At 36.8% G+C, this 13,683-nt stretch overlaps 1 protein-coding gene across 23 annotated transcripts in view; it reads right to left on the bottom strand.

Moving 5' to 3' along the window:
• The window catches only part of SVIL (supervillin), a 256,175-nt gene that overhangs the window by 153,156 nt on the left and 89,336 nt on the right, over nucleotides 1–13,683 (bottom strand). The gene's annotated exons all lie outside the window — the stretch shown is intronic.

Raw genomic sequence — 13,683 nt, 5'->3', positions numbered from 1 at the left:
AAACCCAGTCTCTGAGACACTTATAGCTATTATACGACCCTGGAGACCCTGTTTACCACAATTTCCTCATATGTAAAATGAGCTGGAGAAGGAAACCACTTTAGTATCACTGCCAAGAAAAAATGGGGTTATGAAGAGTTGGACATGACATGAAAAATGATTTTTGATATCTTCATTGTTAGTTAAAAGCTAACCAAAATCAATGTAGCAGATTATATGAATAGAATTAGTAAAACATACATCCTACTACCAATCTATTTCCAGGTTTATCTGACATACTTCAAAAAGTCCTTACTTAGATTCAGAGAGAGATGGGGAAAGGGCTCCTTTCCCATTAAAGATCTATTTATAACTAGCAAAAAATAAAGGAAGTCATTTCCCAAATTTCTCAGCGATCAAAGAGCAAGAAAATAATGAAGTCTTCCATTTCAAGCTCTGGTATATGATGTATTTGTCCTCCACTGCCCCATTCTCCATACACAAGAGGAAGAAGATTTCTCCTGAGCCTGCTGTTGCTCCACAAAAGTGGAGCTTTTTAATACCATAATCATTTCTGGAAGCAAAGTGTGATGTGCTCATACAGGACCCGAGGACAAACAAACCTGCTGAAGGCATTGCTGGTTACATGAGCAAAAACTTGTGAATTGGGAAATAGCACTAGTTAATGAATCTATAATGGATCTAATTTTAAACTGTAAAGCTTTTCAACCTGCAAGATATTGCTATTTAAAGACTTAATCTTCTAAGAAATAACACAAACATAAAGGCACCTTTGCTTAAAGCTGATTCATCCCCAATCAGTTCCCAGCAAGTCTGATAAGTGGAGGTAAACAAGTGAGCTTCCCCAAGTGAGCTTCGCATTTATTGAGAGACTAAGCAGAAGTAAGTCAGTGTGAGGCGCTAGGAGCCAGCTGTTTTCATCAACTATATTCAGTCACAACTTTGTCAAGGGACTGGGAATGCAAATAACACAGCTTCTCTTGCACACTTGTCACACACATGTGAATTCATGCACAGTCAGCAACTATTTGGAGCTCTGCTTTGTTGACTGACAGGGATAACTGGGCTAAGATGGAAAAGGGAAAAAGAAAGAAAGTGAGATTTATTCCTGTTTTGGAAAGACCCTGAAAATGGAAGGCATATGTTTTTGTATAAAGTAGAAGTAAATCAGGCAAGTATCAAGTAAATAATTTAAAGTAAAAATGAAAAAGTAGTTAAAGACTCCCCTATGAAGCTACAGGTGTTTAAAGGAACACATTTCAACCAGCCAGAGCTCCAGATGTTTTGATACAGAAACACACAATACACATACTCTCCAAAGGAGACAAAACATCTTTCACAGACAGGTGGTTAAATCAAATTTTATTGCCTGTTGTTTTAAAATATACAAAGTGTTCATGTTAACCGAATAAAGAGCCAACTTGGGAGGAACGGGAAAGACTGACATAGGAATACCAAGAAAGAGACATACCACATTAAATCATAAAATTATGCATTTAGGTTCTATGCAGATTATAATTTGCACAAAATGTATATTGAAAAGGAAATTTAACGGGCAGTTATAGCCTATGTTTTCAAATGACTTCACTGTTATTCTTGGATTCTTATTCCTTTCACATAAAATAAGAAAAATACATTAAACTGTTAATAGTTCATAATACAAAAACCCAGGGCTTAGGCTCTCTGAGTATCCATACATTCTGACTCTGCAATGGAGTGGTTGGACTTGTGCTCTTGCTGGGACATAATCTTGTCTCGTAAGGGCATTTGTCCAAAATGTGGCTATGACTTTTGTTCTAGGGTACTAATGAGACAAATGATGACGCCATGCAGAGAGGGTAAGACCAGTAGTATAGAACCCTGGGTGGCTAGGAATGCAGGGCAGCCATAAAGATACAAAAGCAAACTTGGGGAGGAAAAATCTATATTTTCTTTTTGCTATGCACATCTGCAGATACCTTTTCTGAGACAGACAAATGTTCTCCAAAGGATGAGGACTCTTTCCTTCATCTGGAGACTTATCTTGAGTACTGCAAGACATATATCTACTGCAAATGAGAGCTTTCAAGAAAGGATTTCAATTATAAACTGACCTTAGGACTCAAACAAGCCTAGTCCTTGAGGTCTCCAATCAGCATCAGGGACATACTTCCATTAGAGAATTAATTCTCTTCACTACTCTCCCACCCTCACTGCTGCTCATGCCCCTCAAACTGTGAACTCCTTGGGATAGAGGCTAATTTTTTCTATCAGTGTCCCCATTGCTAATCACAAGTTTAGCACAAAGCAAGCTCTTACTAAATATTTTTTCATCAAACAATAGTCATTTATTAACCACCTGCTATGTGCTAGACATAAGCCTAAATTGCTGGAAACACACACAAAAAGGTAAAAACAGTCTCTCCCTCTCTCAAGGAATTCTCATTCTAATGGGGAAGACAATATGCAAACAACTATGTACAAATTGAATATATATGGGTTTAACTAAAGATAATCTCAGAGAGAGGCCATTAGCTTTAAAAGAGACCAGGAAAAGCTTCTTGTAGAGGGTGAGATTATAGCTAAGACATGAAAGAAACCAACCTTCATTCATCCATCCATCCATTCATCCATCCATCCATAAACAATTATGTATAAACAAAATACAGATATGCTTAGATAATTTCAGAGAGCAGGCAGCAAACTTTTGATTTTCCTGGAAAAAAGCACTGAAGGATGGACACCTGATCTGACAGTAGGTATATATCTGGATGAGCCCATCCCTATATTGGAGAACATTAGTTAAAAGTATCCCACCCATTTCAGCATGGTATAGTGGCTAGCTAACTACACTTGGATTTTATTACTTATTGACTACCATTATGACCTTAGATAAAATACCACTCTCCTATCTGGATCCCAGTTTCTTCTCTGTAAAATGAGAAGGTGAGCCAGGAGGAGGTTCTTTGATTCCTAATTCTGGATCCTTTTCTTCCTCTCTCAGTTTATTAAGGAAAGAAAATGTTACCTACCATCCACCTTGTTCTTTAGGACTGGGAGGTTTCTATAAGTTCTTATTGGAATGACATCTGAAATTTCTTTTCTTCCCTAGCTTTAGATATCATACACAAATCCAGCCAGAACTAATTTGCCTGCTTAGAGGATAATTCAGATTCAGCTTCTTATCTTGAATAAAAGTGAGATGGGGTTAGAACAACTTCCCCAAGCAGTGTAACTGCTTCCAAATACTTCCATACCCAGGGGGGTTTTGATAACTATCTCTCATTTATCTGTGGCAGGGCTGAGAGACATCTTTTCTTCTTAAAAATAGAAATAAATTGCCATTTTACAGCCTCCTCATGCTATTCCAAAGAGGAAGGGGAAAGGACCTTTGCCATATACTTGGGACACCTTTGGGTAAGGACAGCTGTTAAAGGCTTCCTTACAACAAAGAAGTTTAGAGAATTGAGAATTGAAAAATTCTGGAAATCCTGATGAGGAAACAGGGGAAACAGGAATTTAGAATAAAATACTCTACTCAGAGTCTTACTGCCTCAAGCTTATCAGCCCTTCATTGCTATGATCTGAGCATAAAGGATCCCTTAGAATGTATCCTCTGGGCTACCTGAAGGTCCAAAGCCTTCTCATGGTCAAGGTATAACAGAGAAGGGGTACACAGGATTGCAACCAAAAAACCTATCATTGGAGGCTTGGTGCTTGGCACAGGTATCAATCAAAAAGTTTACTGTTTTTCTCTTTATGTTTTTCTAGCATGGAAATATTGGTTGGGACAATTACAGACTCAAGGCTCCCTTTCTTTCTAGTTCTCTTCACAAATATAATGTCTATCTTTTTCTCAACTGGATAACTCAAACATCACTGTGTCTTGCTTCTTTGGTTACCTCAGGGAAATCAATACCTAATTCTTATCCATTAACAAATAAGAGAATCTGTTTTGATTTCAAGAGGTCTGTACATAGCTAGGGAGCAGACAAGGTAATCAGAGATAGGTCTCCAGGGAACCTATTATTCTATGTGAAAATAAAGAAATCCTCATCAGTTACTAGGGACCTTATTTTCTCATTTCTCCCCTATGTTTAAGCCATTTTTTAAGCAGAATTTTTATGGCTCCTTGCCCATTCTTCATCCCATAGTTGGTCTTTAGGAGATTATTAAGTAAATAATTCAACATAATGACTTCAGCACTTGATAGCAGTAATATAAATGGAATAATTTCCTCTGAGAACCAAAGTGTACGATTGCTGAATCATTTGCAAACTATTTAGTTATTTCTATATGAAATAGGTGGTAGATTTGCAATCCCCTAAATTTCTTCTTTCCAACTTGATTTAACACATAGTTCATAGTTCAAAAGAGAAGCTCAGTACTTTAAATTCCTCTGAGGTATACAAAGAAAATTTAAAGGGTTGCCTTGTTCTTCAAAAGCATAATCTATGTGATTTATTTTGGATATAGGTAAGTTTGTTGTTGTTGTTTTTAAAGCCTCCTCTTTATGTTTACAGAAAACCCAGCTTTAAAAGAGATGGACTAAATTACTAGACCTAAAGGATTCTGTTTAATCATTATATTTTACAGATAAATTATTTGGTCGAGATAACACCTGAAATATAGCAGTAGAATCAGAACTAGCACTCACTTTTCTTGAATTGCCATGTTAGGTTCTTCCTACCACACCATCCTTACTGTTAATTCCCTGGTGATAAATAGCTATATACATTTTGACATGCCTAGAATAATTAGAACCACCTTTAGAAGTCAGTACTTTGTAACTGAACTATTCTGTCCTCTTATTAAGATTAACCTCATAGTTATTCCCTACAATTTTAGAAAAAATCAACATGTAGAAATCGAGTGGACAGGTAATCAAAATGATTTTGGAGAGGGGCTTAAATGTTATTCAGGCATGAGAAAAAGAATAGTGAAATTTCAAATAAATAATTCAAGAATTCATTTTTTTAACCTGCTTTTCTTCAATTTAATTAAGACAATTATGAAGCATCTATTATATGAAGAACATTTTGTTAGGCACTGAGGAGAAAAAAATCAGACACAAAACAGTCCCTGACTTCAAGTATATTACATCCAATTTGACTCAGTACTCTAAGAGCAACATAATCACCATCGTGTATGTTGTCCATGACACATGGTCCATCTTAAGACCCAGGAGGGTTGAACGAGTTTGGATTAAACCAGTTTTGTCCTCTGGTCCATTTTATATCCAATGTTAGTTTAGGCCACGTTGACTTGAGTGTCTCCAACAAAAAGGAATCCATTATTTCCTGAGATAACCCATTCTTTTGGACAGCATTCTTTGTCTAAAAAAGACAAAAAGGTAACCCCTAAAGTTCTAAATGGAGTCTATATAGTGGATTTGGTTTACAGGAAAACACAGGTAAGAAATTTAAGGGGAAAATGAGCACAGAATCACTGTGATCTTCAATGGACTATGAGCACTCTAATGAACTAGGGGATCATTTTTTATTTTGGTCCAGACTTACGATTTTATTGGCAGATGGAAATTCTCTCCACAAATGGAGATCATCAATTCATCTGTAATTGGGGTACAGAGAGTTAACTGAGTAGCCAATGATCACACAACCATATGGCAGAGGGAAAATATGAAGCTACCTAGTTCTTCTTGACTCTTAAGACTATCTTGCTATCCATGGCATCATACTGATCCCAAAGAGATCTTTTAAAGTATCTAAATAAAGTAGTAACCTAGATTAGTTCTTTATCATCTTACTTTATAATTTTATTTTATTTTAATGGCAATCTAATTTTTTAGGCAACTCTTAAATTTGTAACAAGACATTGTACAGTTAGATCCTGATAAGTGTGAAAAATGAATCTAGGGAAGTGGTTGCATTATATAAATTCACACTAAATATCTCCAATGGACTACATCTATTGACCATATTTTATATAATCACAACTTCAAATAGCGATAATTCAGATTCATATGACCACTTCACGGGACTTATTATTTGCACTATTTGCCTATTTCAAAGGTGAAACACCTTCAGAATATAATGAACTCTTGATTATATATAATGATCAATATGATTTTCTAGTTCACTTTCAGGATCTCTTCTGGTGAAATACTTGCCTTGGTCACATCCTTTAATTTTTGTATACAGCTGTAGCCAGGTATGGGAAAAAAGGAAATTCTTTTAAAACCAAAAACATTTAAGTACTTTCTTTCCATTTGGGTGAACATCATGTCTTCAATCATTAATCAGAAATAGTGCTTTCTCTTTCTGGGTTGAAAGAAGATGTGGACAATATAAAGATGGGACTCGAAACAGCATTTCAGTCTTTGCTCTTCCCTGACCACTTCTCAGGGATGCTTCACTATTTTGCTTGAGGTAAATTCCCAAATAAGATTTGACGCATCTCTAACTTACTTTCTCATATATTATTGCTCACCCTACCCTCCCAGCTCCTCTTCTTCCCCAGAACCTTGACTTCTCTTTACCATCAAAATACTATATTGAACATAATTTTTGTGAGGGAAATGCATTCCAAACAACTCATATGCGTGTATATCTGCATTCAAATGTAAATATAAAAGCAAATTCTATAATCAAGTGTTTTTTCTTCTGCCATTTGAATAAATACCACATCCTAAATACCAAATAAGGCAAAAGCATCATTCTTTTCAAAAAGATCTGGACAGCCAGAAGACACAATGGATAGAGTATTAGGCCTGGAATCAGGAAGACAAAAGTTCAAATTCTGCCTCAAGTACATACTAGCTGTATGACTCCAGGCAAGTTATTTAATTCTGTTTGTTTTGGTTTCCTCATCTGTAAAATGAGATAACGAACCTTTTTAGTGTCTTTGCTATGAAAACCCCAAATGTGGTTGTAAAGAGTCAAACATGACTGAAAATGATTAAACAACAACATGAATACTACCAGCAGCTCTCAGACTGCTTAGGATGTTGGGTTAAATTTCAAATGATTGCTTCATTAACTTTACTTGTGCCTTCCTTCAAGAAGAATGTAAGCAAAGAGTAGGTTTTTTTCACTTTCTTTATATCAGATCCAGCACCATGCCTTGATGAAACAATAAATGTTGACTGAATTGAATTAAAATTACTTAACAGATAATTTTACCATAGTTTTTTTTTTTTAATTGGCCCAGTGTATTATTTAATAGTGGGTCATTTGGTCCAGATTTATAATTTCATTGGCAGATGGAAATTCTCTCCACTAGTGGAGATCATTAATTTATTTATAACTTTGGGTACAGAGAGCTGACTAGCCAATGATCACACAACTATTTCTTCTTGATTCCAAGACCATTCTGCCATCCATGGCATCTTGCTGATCCTAAAGAGATCTTTTAAAGTATCTAACTACTTTAGTATTTAGTAATTAGTAACCCAGATTAGCACGTCATCATTTTACTTTATAATTTTTTTTAAAAAGCTAATCTTATTTTCTAGGCAACTAAGAGGCCCAGTTTATTATTTAATCAAAACTATACTCAAAGAAAGCACTTCATAAAGGTGGGTTAATTGAACTAACAAGTAGCTGCTTGAAACATCCTAACTGCTCTTAAAAAAAAAAAAGTATAGAATCCTATCCGTCAGGCCAAAATTGTGTGTACAATTTGTTCAAGCTACTGTGAAATGCAAACTCCCTTCCAGGGACTTCTCTTGTGTTTGCCTATATTGCATTGCCTGATGCCTCGCTGGATTGATCAGTGAATTGGTCTGGACCTGGTATTTCTTTGATATAGTGATCAACCCAATGAAGAACTCCTGCCAAGGTAGATCAGGAAATTCTCTTGAATTAATTGATAAATATTTATCAAGCACCAAAATGCGTGGCACTGTCCTACACACTGAATTTATCATCTTATATGGCTGAGACTCCTCTGGTCTTAGAGGGTTCTGCATCCCAGTGAAGACAAGTGATTCGACCAGAAATTCAAAGTCAAGACAGGTAAAAAAAAAAAAAAAGGTAGACCTAGAAACCAAGTTTTTTGACGCAGAAGGCTACTCTTCATCTAGTCTTGCTGTCAAACTTAAGAAATGATTGTTGAGTTGAATTAAATTGTTCCATTTTAACTGAAGCACAGTACATAAAACACCAAATAAGATGCATTGTGATGTGTTTTAAAATTTTATGTTAAAAGCATATGATGCATAATTCACACTGGTCATCTCTCAGGAAAGCTCCTAACAAGTACCTGGAGTAGGGGAAATTGTGGGGGAAAGAGCATGGAAAGGGAAGGAATTCTTTCCTTAATTCTATCCCCAATTTAAAAATGTGAGAAATTCCTAAGCTCACCTCCTCCTTCAAATCTGACCTTAAAATCTTATTGGTTTTGCTCATTCTTATCTCTGCAAGGGGACAAAAACTTGAAGAGAAATGTCTTAGCATGATTTATTTACACAGCAACACTGAAATGTTTCTAAAGGAGCATGTTTTTGTCTGAATATTCTGTGCTCTTTAAAAAACTCATGCCTTTTCAATAAAATACTATCCTGGTGATAACCAAGGCTAACAATGCTATCATCATCATCTTCGACCATCTTAAGTATATTTTTCATCCTGTAGCTCAGTTGCAATTTTGAGACAAGTCAAAGTACAGTTATTATTAAAAGCATTAGACTGGAGAGCTAGGAAAGCTGGGTCTTAGTGCTGATTCTGTTTCTTAACTAGCTGTGCAACAATCACCAAATCACTTATGACTTGATCAGACTTTATTTGAAAAAGGGGCTGTTTAAATTACCTCCAGAGTGCTTTCTTAAGGATACTTATTGTATGTTGAAATTTTTCTTTCTATGCTCATTCCTCCCAACCTGAAAAATGTGAGAAGAGACATGTAACAGTGACTCCCAAATAAGTTTTTTAAAGGAATAAATGCTTTTCTCTACAAGATTTCACTCCCCTGTTCACACTTATTTGAAGGGTTCCAGGGGGCTTTTTCAAAGGCAGAAAAAGGGAGACTCTACAAGATGCTAACTCTGCTGGCTTGGACATCCCTTTGCCAAGTCTGTGATCCAGGTCAGGTCATTTGATCTCTATGAACCTCACTTTCCTCCTCCTTGACTTCTTTAGCACTTCATTAAGAGCAGAAAGCCAGGTTTCACTCTCTGGAATCAACAAGTTTTTATACAACTCCTTTATCCGTGGCCAATACAATGGCACAAAGATCTGGACACTTGGCTCAGGGAATTCTCATGGTGAGTATTGGATAAGCTATTTGCCATCTGTAAGTATCCACTGCCAAGAAAACTCTGGATCATCTCATTAAAAAGGAGGTTCTATTAGAATGCAAATTTTATTTCTTCCTTTGGGGACAGCCTAGCAGCCAATCTATTAGTTGCTAGTTTATAATGAAGTTTCCTCAATGAGGAATATGCCTAAATCCAACAGAATAAGCAGTTCCCCTGGGCCACTCTAGGAGACATTTTGGGAGTTCCTCTAAGAGTCTGGCTCAGAACATCTTCTAAAACAGCAAAATTATTCCAAAGCTGGATGATCTTTCCTGGAGCTGACAGAGAACTGGGATGCCCTCCGTTGCACTGAGGGGCAGCTAGGTGATACACTGGTTAGAGCACCAATCCTGAAGTAAGGAAGACCTGATTTCAAATCAATTCTTAGGTACTTCCTAGCTGTGTGACTTTGAGGGTAAGTCACTTATCCCTGTTTGCCTTAGTTTCCTCATCTGTAAAATGGCAAACCATTCTAGTATCTTGGCGAGAAAAATGCCAAGTAGGGTCATAAAGAATCTGAAATGATTGAACAACAAAGCATTTAAACAGCACATAAAGTTTATAAAATACTTAACATATGTTTTTAATTGACTTATGCAATTTAATTTGACTGAAAACAACTGAACAACTACCACTACCACCACAGAATGATATGTTTAAAAGAAAAAGAAAATAAACATTAAGTGTCTACTTTAGGCCAGGTACTAGGCTAACCACTTTATAGATATTCTCTCATTTAATGCAGTCATAATCATCATAGTCTCAAGTTATCTTAAAGATATTATAATGCAGTAGCTTTCAAACTTTTTGATTTCAGAAATCCTAAAAATCATTGTTATGTGTGTTACATCGATCTACATTTATCATATTAAAAATCAAAATGTCTTTAACATGAAAATAGTTCTGATCTTGCAGACTCCACTAAGAATCAGTTCCACTTGGAATGAAGATATGAGATCAACTCCAACCTTTGTTTAGATACCTGTGTGACTAGGGGCAAGCCACTTAGTGTGTCCCCAGATTCTTCCTATCTAAAAAGTGATGGTTAGATGAGATAACTTCCCAGCTCCCAGTCTAGAAGCTTATATTGCTTCAAGATTCATGCCCTGGCTGTCTCTTCGCTCTGGCACTTCCCTTACAACCAGAACCTTCTCATGCTGAAACATCTCTCTGTCCCTCTTTTCCCATTGCCAAGTTTCTCCTGGAACTTCCATTTTGAAGAGGATCCAAGCTAAAGCTCTTCCTTTCCCTCCAGGTTGATTCTGACTCTCTGAACTTTACTACCTTAAAGTGGCTGCTTTCTCACCATCAAAGTTCCCTTCCCTAGGTCCTACTGGCCCTTTTCACAGGACGATCTCTTCATGGTTAGGGAGGGGGAAAGAAAGCACTTCTACCCCTGGTGAGTTTTGAGATAATTTGGGATCACATCTAAAAAAATTAGGTTTTACTTGCCACTTTCTTCAAAGCAAGTTCCTGCCTGCCACACCCTTCCCCAAAATCTCCCCAGCCCTTTTAGTTCTTATTTTATGTATGTTTTCAGACACAAACTGTATGGCCCTAGTCAAGTCACTTAACCTCTGTCTTGGTTTCCTCCTCTGTAAAATGGGGATGATAATAATAGCACTTACCTCCCAGAGTTGTGAGGAAATGAGACAGTATTTGTAAGATGTCCAACATACATTAGGTCCTTAATAAATAACTGTTCCCTTATCCATTAAGATGTAAGCTCCTTTTGTTTGTATCTGCATTTACATAAATATTTGGTGACTGATTGGGAATTTCCACCAAAACAGATCCCAACTTATCTCTAAGTTAGATACAACTATGTAACTTATAGGCTGAGCTCCATGAAGCTCACTAAGGATCAACAATCCCTAAGTTCAAGGTACTTGCATATACCTAGTACGTAGATTCAAGCTTTATACAAAATAAATGCTCTATAATTTTGGTAGGGCAAAAGGGGTTTACTAGGTTCAAAAATCGAGCTTATTACCATGAGGGCAAGTAAGGGAAAATGGTTGGTCTTTTATAATCAAAATGTGCATTATGGCTATATGCAACAAACCTCCAAAATGCAAAAGTAAGATCAAGCCCTTGCATACTCTACTGAACCAGGCAGTATACTGAATAGGATGCAAATAAATGAAAGCTAAGCTTCTAGAGGAAGGAACTGTTTTCCATACACATTCACACATACAAATATACACGTACACAGAAAAAGATATAGATATGTATACATATCTATAGCTATATCTTTATTTACTGTGTGTATGGTACTTAATTAAGGAGACAGCACAAAGTTGTTAAGCTACCCTAAATATTTTCAATCTCAACTAAAGCATAAAACAATCAAAAATGAATGTTGAAAATCACCAAGAGCAAATATGGCCCCAAAGAAGAGAAAGGAGAAGAGATGCCCACCCCACTCCTTTCAGAAGTGGAAGAATCAGAGGAACAGGATATAGCAATTATTTTCTAAACTTTTTTGATGTAGAAATCAGTTTTGCTTATTTTTTTCCTCTTTCCTTAAAAATAAAGCTCTCTAGGATGATTCTCAGGGAAGAGTTGTTGAGAGAAAATTATTCCCAAGTGAGATTTTATTTATAAAAAATTATTTTAGAGCATTTAACAAAGTACCTGGCACAGATACTATATAAATGCTTATTCCCTTCCCTTCTCTCCCTGTTTAAAAAACCCTAAAAGAATAAAAAATCCCTACCAACCAAGTATCAAGGTCAAAGAATATTCCTTTTCACTGAATTCTTTAGGAATCTTAGAATCACTAGGAAAAGGACCAGTAGAGGCCAAATCTCCATTTTATAGAAGAGGTAACTGAAGCCCAGGGAAACTTGGCTAAGCTCTCACAGGTTCAAAGCAAAGACAATTTGAACTCAGATCTTGTGACTTTTTCCACAGTACCATGACATTCTCTTTCTATTCTAGAAATTCTTGCTCGTTCTAATGGAGAAAAGGGAAGGAAAAGAAGGGGGAAAAAGAGTAGGTGGAGGAATTTCACTTGGCTTTTTTGTTTCTGCTTCAAGTATTAGACAAACTTTCTGGATCATAAATTTGCTTTTCACCTGTTAACAACTATACTCTATATTAGAGCAGAGAGGGACTCTGGCCTGCAAAGACTTGAGAACTACTACAGCTGCCCTGAGGGCTTCTAACCAGGTTCATTTTATGGGAAAGTGTGTCATTTCAGACTTTTCACTTTGCCACTGTCTGCTGGGCTAAAAAAGGGGTAATAACCACAGTCATTCTTGCCGGCAAACACTAGCATTCAGAGTAGTTTAAAAGGCCATCTTTTCTCCATTGGATCACAGGTTTGGAGCTAGAAGGTCACCTGATCCAATTCCAAGTCCAATTACAGATGAAGTTGAGACCCAGATGGATCTCACAAATAGTGAGTAGCAGAGCAGAGATTCAAATCCATCTCCTCTAATTCTAAGACCAGTGTGGTCTTTCCACCAAATCACATTGTCTCTTGTCAGCAGAGTTTTCCTTGGCTAATGGATACAATTTGTGGACACACATCCCCCTTTTTTTCCTAACTGCCTATCTGTTAGAAGCTGGTACTAAGCTATTCCAACTTGCCTTACCCTCAGTAGGTGTCCCTGATGCTTTGGGATGTAAAGTACCACCCAGTTAGCACCAACCATGACGTCGTCCCCCCCCCCCATCCTTACTCCTTTTGCCCCCAAATCTTACCAATCTCCTTTGCTCCTTTTACCCAGATCAGATGGACTCTTCTAGCCTTATCCCTACTGGAGAGGACCCAGAATCTCCCTCTGACACAGATCTACTCCCCATTCCTCATCTTGGTTAAGTGCTTTAATGGGGCAGAGACCCAAGGATACAGGCACCACCTACAATTGACATGTGTCTTGCCTAAGCAGAAACTCTTCTTTTTCACTTTGCACATAAGTGTTTAACGAACAATTTTTTCTATCCATCCATTTGTTCACCTAAGCTAAGTACATATACTTGTATTTGATACTTAACGATATTTAAAATTCAGGAAGAAACCTTTCCTGATTGGTTACAAATGAAAACTGAGACCCATTTAAGAAATACTGATAATATACAGACCTTAATTTCTTTCATAATTTGCTGTGCCTGCCAGATCTTAGCAGCTCCCTGCCAAAATGATTGCTGTTAGCCCACGGGAACTAGACTTATGATAAATATTTATGGTCAGGGTCAACAGCTTTTACTCTTTGGCTGTTAAGTTTTAAAACAAAAGAGCTTTGAACTGAGACGAAGTGCTTGTAGTCATTGCCAGTATTTAAAGTCCCAGGAACCTAGTCACATATTCACAGCTACCCTTGACAAGTCCCAGAAATTCACATGAATCACATATGAATTTAGATCCTGAAATTCATCTTGTTCTGGCATGGAATCAATCAATCAATCAACAAACAAATGAATATGTGAGCAAACAAGGA

The sequence above is a fragment of the Antechinus flavipes genome, chromosome 5 (genome assembly GCF_016432865.1).
Source record: "Antechinus flavipes isolate AdamAnt ecotype Samford, QLD, Australia chromosome 5, AdamAnt_v2, whole genome shotgun sequence".
Classification (NCBI taxonomy): Eukaryota; Metazoa; Chordata; class Mammalia; order Dasyuromorphia; family Dasyuridae; genus Antechinus; species Antechinus flavipes.
This window is presented reverse-complemented; position numbering and strand designations above follow the sequence as displayed.